General features: G+C 42.8%; 1 pseudogene; it reads left to right on the top strand.

Moving 5' to 3' along the window:
* The first annotated feature begins 9722 nt into the window (after window positions 1–9722).
* LOC135229191 (PC-esterase domain-containing protein 1B-like) lies at window positions 9723–10589 on the top strand (annotated as a pseudogene).
* Window positions 10590–10933: the final 344 nt, after the last annotated feature.

Below are 10933 nucleotides of genomic sequence, written 5' to 3'. Positions count from 1 at the left end.
CAGAATAAAAAACAAAGTAATTTACAGAATTCTTCAAGACATCAGGGATGACCTCAGAAATGAAATAAGGCAATTTACAGAAAAAGCCAAGGAACACACTGATAAAGCAGTTCAAGGTCTCAAAAAGATTATTCAAGAACATAGTGGAAAAGTTAATAAGCTGCAAGAATCCATAGAGATACAGCATTCAGAAATCCAAAAGATTAACAATAAAATTAGAGAATTAGACAACGCAATACAAAGTCAGAGGAGCAGACTTGAGCAATTAGAATGCAGAGTGGGAGCTCTGGAGGACCAGGGAATTGACACCAATATAGCTGGAAAAAATCAGATAAAAGAATTAAAAAAAATGAAGAAATCCTAAGAATTGTGTGGGACTCTATCAAGAAGAATAACTTGCATGTGATTGGAGTCCCAGAACGGGGAGGGATATCAGAAAACACAGAGAGAATAGTTGAAGATCTGTTGGCAGAAATCTTCCCTGACATCATGAAAGACGAAAGAATATCTATCCAAGATGCTCATCGAACCCCATTTAAGACTGATCCAAAAAGAAAATCACCAAGACATATTATCATCAAACTTGCCAAAACGAAAAATAAAGAGAAAATATTAAAAGCAGCCAGGGATAAAATAAAGGTCTCCTACAAGGGAGAATCAATAAGAATAAGTTCAGACTACTCAGCAGAAACCATGCAGGCAAGAAGGCAATGGGATGACATATACAGAGCACTGAAGGGGAAAAACTGTCAGCCAAGGATCATATATCCAGCAAAACTCTCTCTGAAATATGAAGGTGAAATTAAGACATTTACAGATAAACACAAGCTTAGAGAATTTGCAAAAACCAAACCAAAGCTACAAGAAATACTAAAGGGGGAAATTGTTTGATAAGAAAAACAATAATATCAGACACCAGCACAACACAAGGTCACAGAACAGAGCATCCTGATATCAACCCAAATAGGGAAATCACAAAAACAAATTAAGATTAATTTTAAAAAGAAAAAAACACTCAAAGCGGAATCATTGAAGTCAATATGTAAAAGATCATAATAATCTAAAAGAGGGACTAAATACAGGTGGCATAGAACTGCCATATGGTGAGGGATACAAGGCGATATAGGACAATACGAGTTAGGTTTTTACTTAGAAAAATAGGGGTAAATATTAAGGTAACCACAAAGAGGTATAACAACTCCACAACTCAAAATAAAAACCAAGAAAAACATAACGACTCAGCAAACATAAAGTCAGATACTATGAAAAAGAGGAACACACAATTTACAAAGAAAAATGTCTCAGCACAAAAAAGTAAGTGGAAAAATGAAATTGTGAACAACACACATAAAAAGGCATCAAAATGACAGCACTAAACACATGCTTATCTATAATTACGCTGAATGTAAATGGACTAAAGGCATCAATAAAGAGACAGAGAGTCACGGACTGGATAAAGAAACACGATCCGTCTATATGCTGCCTACAAGAGACACACTTTAAACTTAGAGACACAAACAAACTAAAACTCAAAGGATGGAAAAAATATATCAAGCAAACAATAAGCAAAAAAGAGCAGGAGTAGCGATATTAATTTCTGACAAAATAGACTTTAACGTTAAATCCACCACAAAGGATAAAGAAGGACACTACATAATGATAAAAGGAAAAATTGCCCAGGAAGATATAACCATATTAAATATTTATACACCCAATGACAGGGCTGCAAGATACATAAAACAAACTTTTTCAGAACTGAAAAGTGAGATAGACACCTCCACAATTATACCAGGAGACTTTGACACACCACTTTCGGAGAAGGACAGGACATCCAGTTAGAAGCTCAATAGAGACACGGAAGACCTAATTACAACAATCAACCAACTTGACCTCATTGACTTATACAGAACACTCCACCCAACTGCTGCAAAGTATACTTTTTTTTCTAGTGCACATGGAACATTCTCTAGAATAGACCACATATTAGGTTTTAAAACAAACATTTGCAGAATCCAAAACATTCAAATATTACAAAGCATCTTCTCAGACCACAAGGCCATAAAAGTGGAAATCAATAACGCAAAAATTATGGAAAAGAAATCAAATACTTGGAAACTGAACAATAACCTGCTCAAAAAAGACTGGGTTATAGAAGACATTAAGGAGGGAATAAAGAAATTCATAGAATGCAACGAGAATGAAAATACTTCCTATCAAAACCTCTGGGACACAGCAAAACCAGCGCTCAGAGGTCAATTTGTAATGATAAATGCACACATACTAAAAGAAGAAAGAGCCAAAATCAGAGAACTGTCCCTACAACTTGAACAAATAGAAAGTGAGCAACAAAAGAATCCATCGGGCACCAGAAGAAAACAAATAATAAAAATTAGAGCTGAACTAAATGAATTAGAGAACAGAAAAACAATTGAAAGAATTAACAAAGCCAAAACTGGTTCTTTGAAAAAATTAACAAAATTGATAAATCATTGGCCAGACTGACTAAAGAAATACAGGAAAGGAAACAAATAACCCAAATAAGAAACGAGATGGATCACATCACAACAGACCCAACTGAAATTAAAAGAATCATGTCAGATTATTGCGAAAAAGTACACTCTAACAAGTTTGCAAACCCAGAAGAAATTGCAAACCCAGATGAATTCTGAGAAAAAACTACCTACCTAAACTAACACAATCAGAAGAACAACTAAATAGACCCATACCAAAAAAGAGATTGAAACAGTAATTAAAAAACTCCCAACAAAAAAAAAACCCTGGCCCGGATGGCTTCACTGCAGAGTTCTACCAAACTTTCAGAGAAGAGTTAACACCACTACTACTAAAGGTATTTCAAAGCACAGAAAATGATGGAATATTGCCTAGCTCATTCTATGAAGCCACTATATCCCTGATTACAAAGCCAGGTAAAGACATCACAAAAAAAGAAAATTACAGACCTATATCCCTCATGAACATAGATGCAAAAATCCTCGACAAAATTCTAGCCAATAGAATTCAACAACATATCAAAAAAATAATCCACCACGACCAAGTGGGATTTATACCAGGTATGCAAGGCTGGTTTAATATTCGAAAAGCCATTAATGTAATCCACCACACAAATAAAACAAAAGACAAAAACCACATGGTCTTATCAATTGATGCAGAAAAAGCATTTGACAAAGTCCAACACCCTTTTATGATAAAAACTCTCAGCAAAATAGGAATTGAAGGAAAATTCCTCAACATAATAAAGGGCATCTATACAAAGCCAACAGCCAACATCACTCTAAATGGAGAGAGCCTGAAAGCATTTCCCTTGAGAACGGGAACCAGACAAGGATGCCCTTTATCACCGCTCTTATTCATCATCGTACTTGAAGTCCTAGCCAGGGCAATTAGGCTAGACAAAGAAATAAAGGGTATCCGGATTGGCAAGGAGGAAGTAAGGTTATCACTATTTGCAGATGACATAATTTTATACACAGAAAACCCTAAGGAATCCTCCAGAAAACTACTGAAACTCGTAGAAGAGTTTGGGAGAGTCTCAGGTTATAAGATAAACATACAAAAATCACTTGGATTCCTCTACATCAACAAAAAGAACATCGAAGAGGAAATCACCAAATCAATACCATTCACAGTAGCCCCGAAGAAGATAAAATACTTAGGAATAAACCTTACCAAAGATGTAAAAGACCTATATAAAGAAAACTACAAGTACTACTACAAGAAACTGAAAAGGACCTAGTTAAGTGGAAAAACATACCTTGCTCATGGATAGTTAACATAGTAAAAATGTCTATTTTACCAAAACCCATCTATACATACAATGCACTTCCGATCCAAATTCCAATGACATTTTTTAATGTGATGGAGAAACAAATCACCAACTTCATATGGAAGGGAAAGAAGCCTCAGATAAGCAAAGCATTACTGAAAAAGAAGAAGAAAGTGGGAGGCCTCATTCTACCTGATTTTAGAACCTATTATACAGCCACAGTAGTCAAAACAGCCTGGTATTGGTACAACAACAGGCACATAAACCAATGAAACAGAACTGAGAACCCAGATATAAATCCATCCACATATGAGCAGCTGATATTGACAAAGGGCCAGTGTCAGTTAATTGGGGAAAAGACAGTCTTTTTAACAAATGGTGCTGGCATAACTGGATATCCATTTGCAAAAAAATGAAACAGGATCCATACCTCACACCATGCACAAAAACTAACTCCAAGTGGATCAAAGACCTAAACTAAAGACTAAAACAATAAAGATCATGGAAGAAAAAATAGGGACAACTTTAGGAGCCCTAATACAAGGCATAAACAGAATACAAAACATTACCAAAAATGACGAAGAGAAACCAGATAACTGGGAGCTCCTAAAAATCAAACACCTATGCTCATCTGAAGAGTTCACCAAAAGATTAAAAAGACCACCTACAGATTGGGAAAGAATTTTCAGCTACGACATCTCCGACCAGCGCCTGATCTCTAAAATCTGTATGTTTCTGTTAAAACTCAACCACAAAAACACAAACAACCCAATCAAGAAGTGGGCAAAGGATATGAACACACACTTCACTAAAGAAGATATGCAGGCAGCTAACCGATACATGAGAAAATGCTCTCGCTCATTAGCCATTAGAGAAATGCAAATTCAAACTATGATGCGATTCTATCTCACTCCAACAAGGCTGGCATTAATCCAAAAAACACAAAATAACAAATGTTGGAGAGGCTGCAGAGAGACTGGAACTCTTATACACTGCTGGTGGGAATGTAAAATGGTACAACCACTTTGGAAATCTATCTAACGTTTTCTTAAACAGTTAGAAATAGAACTACCATACAACCCAGAAATCCCGCTCCTTGAAATATACGCTAGAGAACTAAGAGCCTTCACACAAACAGATATATGCACACCCATGTTTATTGCAGCTCTGTTTACAATAGCAAAAAGCTGGAAGCAACCAAGGTGTCCCATTAACGGATGAATGGTTAAATAAATTGTGGTATATTCACACAATGGAATACTACACATTAATAAAGAACCATGACGAATCTGTGAAACATTTCATAACGTGGGGGAACCTGGAAGGCATTATGCTGAGCGAAATTAGTCAGAGGCAAAAGGACAAATATTGTATAAGACCACTATTATAAGATCTTGAGAAATAGTATAAACTGAGAAGAACACATACTCTTGTGGTTACAAGGTGAGGAGGGAGGGAGGGTGGGAGAGGGTTATTTACTGATTAGTTAGCAGATAAGAACTACTTTAGGTGAAGGGAAGGACAATACTCAATACACGGAAGGTCAGCTCAACTGGACTGGACCCAAAACAAAGAAGTTTCTGAGATAAACTGATTGCTTCAAACATCAGTGGAGCATGGCGGGGGTCTGGGGACTATGGCTTAAGGGGACTTCTAAGACAATTGGCAAAATAATTCTATTATGAAAACATTCAGCATCCCACTTTGAAATGTGGCGTCTGGGGTCTTAAGTGCTAATAAGTGGCCATCTAAGATGCATCAATTGGTCTCAACCCATCAGAATCAAACGAGAATGAAGAACACCAAGGTCACAAGATAACCATGAGCCCAAGAGACAGAAAGGGCCACATGAACCAGAGACTTACATCATCCTGAGACCAGATGAACTAGATGGTGCCCGGCCACAACCGATGACTGCCCTGACAGGGAGTACAACAGAGAACCCCTGAGGGAGCAGGAGATGAGTGGGATGCAGACCCCAAATTCTCATAAAAAGACCAGACTTAATGGTCTGATTAAGACTAGAGGAATCCCATTCCCGAAGACAACTTATCAGACATGGAAGGGACTGGACAATGGGTTGGAGAGAGATGGTGGCTAAGAGTGAGCTACTTGTATCAGATGGACACTTGAGACTGTGTTGGCATCTCCTGTCTGCAGGGGAGATAGGAGGGTACAGAGGGTTAGAAACTGGCAAAATTGTCACAAAAGGAGAGACTGGAAGGGCTGACTCATTAGGTGGAGAGTAAGTGGGAGTATGGAATAAGGTGTATATAAGCTTATATGTGACAGACTGACTTGATTTGTAAACATTCACGTAAAGCTCAATAAAAATTATTAAAAAAAACATAGCAGCCATTTTGAGGATGGGGCAGGGACAGGCAGTGTCTCATTCTGCTGTACACAGAGTCACTATGAGTCAGAATGGACTAAACGGCACCAAACAACAACAACAAAGATGGTAGTGTGGATACATATCCTGTTATGTAATCTTCAAAGAGTATTAGAATCAGACAGCTAGAAAACTTATCTAAGGGAAAATAAGAGGCCAAAGTTCATACCAGCAGGAGCCTGCATTAATATCATAGCAAGAAACAGGTCATGGTTATTGCAGCCAGGAAATTAGCATCTATATCCAACTGAAGAAGAACTCAAGATATGTATACTTGGAAACTAAATCCACATCCCAATAGGAACCCTGGTGGCACAGTGTTTAAGAGTTACAGCTGCTAACCAAAAGGTCAGCAGTTCAAATCCACCAAACGCTCCTTTGAAAACCATGTGGCAGTTCTACTCCTTCCTATAGAGTTGCTGTGCATCAGAAACCACTTGATGGCAATAGTAATGGGCAGCAGTAAATACGGCATATTTATTACAGTCAAGAGGTTAGCATGCATACCCAAAGAAAAACACGATGGGTTAAAACAAGCTCTAAGACTAAATATTTACCTAGAATATAGTAATAATATTGAAGTCAAGGTCATTACAGCCATAAAGTTAGCACTTATAGCCAAAGAAATAAGAGGTCAGAATTAATAAAACCTGGAATTCATCCAAATCCTAACATAAAGTGAGGGGCACAATGTTACAACCTCCATATACAAGGAGAAAGGAGGTTAGGGTTCAAAGAATCATGAGCCCAAAATCATATTTTAATAAGAGATACATTATGCTTCTTAAAGCCAGGAAGCTACATTCACATACTACTTAAGAGAAGATCAGGGTTCATAAAGCCCTGGTCTGACTCAAATTGTGCTAAGAATTGTGTTATGTTTCCTACAAGCAGGTAAGTAGCAACCACGTTCATGGACAAAAACAGATTAGGGTTCATAAAGCTAACAGCCTACATCCATATTTTAGTGAAAATGGCCCATGGTTCTCATGGCCAGGGAGCTAGAATCCATATCCTATGAAACGTAAAGACAGAGTTTAAAGAATGCAAATCCGAGTAAAAACCTGAAACTGGATCTGAGTATTAAACAGGCCGTGGTTGTTAGAGTCAAGAAACTCCTATGTTGGGAGACTGACGGTCAGGGTTCATTGAGCCAGAAAAATGCATCCATAAAACATAGCCAAGGGAAAAGGGGGCCACAGTAAGTACAGCCAGATAGGTAGTATTCATATTCATGATTAAAGATGGTCAGAGTCCATATGAAAGGAAATTTGCCTTAATAACCTACTTAAAAAAAGATACATGGCTTGTGAGGCCTGGAAATTAGCATCTATACCCAGAGAAACATGAAGGCAGGATTCATAAAGAAGAGCTGTATGTACTAGTGAGAAAAGGGTCATTTAAACAAAGCTAGAAAGGGAATATCCATAACCTTAAAACAATATCTATGTCTTTACTAAGATATTGACATAATAGTAAAGATTATGCCATGGTTATTACAAAAAGGAAGTTAGCAACCATATCCAAAGGAAAAAGAATAACAAAAAAGATCAGGTTTCACAGAGCCAGGAGCTTGACCCATATTCTGGTAATGAAATAGTCAAAGGCAGCACGGTTGGAAAGCTAGCATCCTATTCAAGCAGACAAGAGGCCAGGGTTCACAGAGCTTGTTACATGCACATATTTTTTTAATAAGGAATATGACGTGAGTGTTACAGCCAGAATCTGCTAATAGAGAAGTTCATGATTCACAGAGCCAAGAGACTAAATCAACACCCTATGAAGTAATGGGGCATGGTTGTTACAGAACCATGCCCCATACTGGCATCTATATTAAAGAGAGGGAAGGGAAGGGTTCTTTTATCAAAGTTGATGTCAATATCCTGTTGAGAATTAGGCCTTGGATTTCAGCCAGGAATCCAGCACCAGTATGTAAAAACAAACAGTTGTATGTAAGGGATAAGGAAATCATGCTACATCTTAGTAAGAATTAGGAATGGTGCTTTCAGCCAGGACGTCAACATTTATATTCAATGGAGAGGAAGTCATTGTACGTGGAGCAAGTACTGACCATTGTACATGGAGCAAGTACTGACCAGTACATCTGGCTCATAGCAACCCCAGATATTGCAGAGTAGTAATGTACTCCACAGGTTTTTTTGTTTTCTAAGTTTATGCCCTTTGGGAAGTAGATAGCCAGAACTTTCACTTCAGGGGCCTCTATGTGGACTCAAACTGTCAATCGTTCTGTTAGCAGTCATATGTTTAATGGTTTGGGCCACCCAGAAGATAGTGTCATAATTTAAGGAGTGAGCATGTTAAAATTAACAGATCTAATGGCTGGTGGAGCCACTGTGGAAAAGGGTCTGAGCATTTCCCAAAGCAACGATTGTTCTACCACCACACCAGCAGACAAGTGCAGCTCAGGGCTTTTACTGAGAGCTGGAGCTCTCTTTTTGCACAAGTCCACCTACAAAAGTGTAATAGGAGCCTAATTTGTAAGAGCCAGAAGTTGCATACTAAGCTTACCCTGCTTGAACCACACCAGAGGCCGTTTGTTAGTGCAAAAAGGTGGTGGACGGCAGGAGTTCTACACTGGACACCCCGGGGGGATCCCCAGAGAAGCAGAATGACTGCCCAGAAGGTGGTGCCCAGGAAGGGTAAAACGTCCACCTACGTTACATACCGTAGGGTTCCTTTGCATCGATTCTCTAAAGGGCAATGCTGGATAAATGCAGAGGAGCTGTGTGGTGGCCAGGCCTCAGCTCAGGAGCACTGGGTGTGCAGATGGAAGTGTGAAGGGTGGACTGCTTGGGGATACCATCATGGCCAGTACCTTGTGGGTATGGATTCCCACACCCCGGTTGTAACACTGTGTTAGAAGGGGTCTCCAGACTTTACCCTGGGACAAAGACAGTGATCAGGTCATGGGATGTGTTCTTGTCATTTCTCAGGAGGGCTGGGGTACTCACAATGGGATTGGGAAGAGAGAGACAAAACGAAAACAAAGACGAAAGCACCGTGGAACTAAGATGAGTATGTTTTCCTGAGTATTCTCGCCTACACTGCCTGGAAATCCTGGGTGTGGATCCACCACCGACTGGGCCATGGCCCTGGAAGTGGCCTGGTTCTTCCAGTGGACAGACTTTGTCCCAGTGCCTGGAGCACAGGTGGTGGCTGAGGCGGAAACAGCCTACAACCATCCAGACCAACAGCATCAGTGTCAGCACCGCTGCCCTCCAGCAGGGGGAGCCAAGCCGGGTACGGGGGCAGGGCCGTGGGTTCAGAGGTCACACCGTGGGCCTAAGGATTGGCGAGACGGCTTTCAGGGCCCCGGACGCTGCCCCCTTTCTCCTCCCCGTCCAGGCCCAGGCCAGTCCAGCGGCATTAAACAGCCCCCGTCTGCCCGCCCGGCCGCCCCACAACCGCCAGCCAGCCAGCCAGCCTGCCTGCCTTCTCTCCGTCTCTGGCAGCAGCCCCTCAGCCCTCGGTCCAGAGCTCTTTCGGGACCCGCCCTGAGGGAAGGCAGGAGCTAGGCCACCTTCACCCAGCCACCATGGTCCACGTGAGGGCGTCCGAAGTCCGGCAGCTGCGGCACAACAAGTTCGTGGTCGTCATGGGGGACTCGGTGCAGAGGGCCGTGTACAAGGACCTGGTGCTCCTGCTGCAGAAGGACTGCCTGCTCTCAAGCAGTCCCCTGAAGGCCAAGGGCGAGATGAGCTTCGAGCAGGACAGGCTGCTGCACGGCGGCGGGTGGGGCCGTATGCACAACGGGACCCACTACCGCGAAGTCCGCGAGTTCTGCTCCACACACCACCTTGTGCGCTTCTACTTCCTCACGCGCGCCTACTCCCGGTACGTGGAGAAAGTCCTGCTGGAGCTGCTGAGGGGCGAGCACGGCCCAGACGTGGTCATCATGAACTCCTGCCTCTGGGACCTGTCCAGGTATGGCCAGGATTCCATGTGGAGCTACAGGAGGAACCTGGAGACCCTGTTCTGGTGCCTTCGCTAGGTCCTGCCCGAGTCCTCTCTCGTGGTGTGGAACACTGCCATGCCAGTGGCTGAGACGGTCTCGGGGGGTTTCCTCCCGCCTGAGGGCATGCCCCCGACCTCGTGCCTGCGGGATGATGTGGTGGAGGCCAACTTCTACAGCGCCGCTGAGGCCAGCAGGCTCCGCTTCAACGTGCTGGACTTGAATTTCCACTTCCGGCACTCCGGCAGCACAGGCAGGCAGATGGCGTGCACTGGAACCAACACGCTCATCGAAGGCTCTCGCAGCTGCTGCTGGCCCACCTGGGCGACATCTCGGGCGTGGACCTGCCCTGCGACAACCCGGTGGGCAGGTGGATCTTGGAAGGCCCTGGGAGCCGTCTCAGAGGGCCCGCGGACGACAGACTGCTCCAGCACCACTGAGGTGAATCCAGTGCGGTAGGCCCCGCCTCGACGCCCGCCTAGACCCGCGTGCCCTATCGCTTAGTCGCAGAGACCCCCTATTTCCCTGCCCCAGGTTCCCAGGTGCTTCCGGCGGCACCGCCATGGCTCCAGTTTGCCCTGGAACCAATCCCTGCAGCGCCAGCCATGCTCTGGCGACCCCTCTGCACTGCACACTAGGTATGGCAAGGAAGCAAACCTGACAGCTGGCCGGCTGCCCCGCAACGCCGGAATACATACGGCCTCTGATAAGCACCAGCGCCGCGTGGTTCACCGGGCTTCTCCGCCTTACCCTCCAGGTACGCCCCGCAGAGCCACAGAGGTGC

The sequence above is a fragment of the Loxodonta africana genome, unplaced genomic scaffold (assembly GCF_030014295.1).
Source record: "Loxodonta africana isolate mLoxAfr1 unplaced genomic scaffold, mLoxAfr1.hap2 scaffold_128, whole genome shotgun sequence".
Taxonomy (NCBI): domain Eukaryota; kingdom Metazoa; phylum Chordata; class Mammalia; order Proboscidea; family Elephantidae; genus Loxodonta; species Loxodonta africana.
The sequence above is the reverse complement of the archived record's forward strand: the minus strand, read 5'-3'. Positions and strand labels throughout refer to the sequence as shown.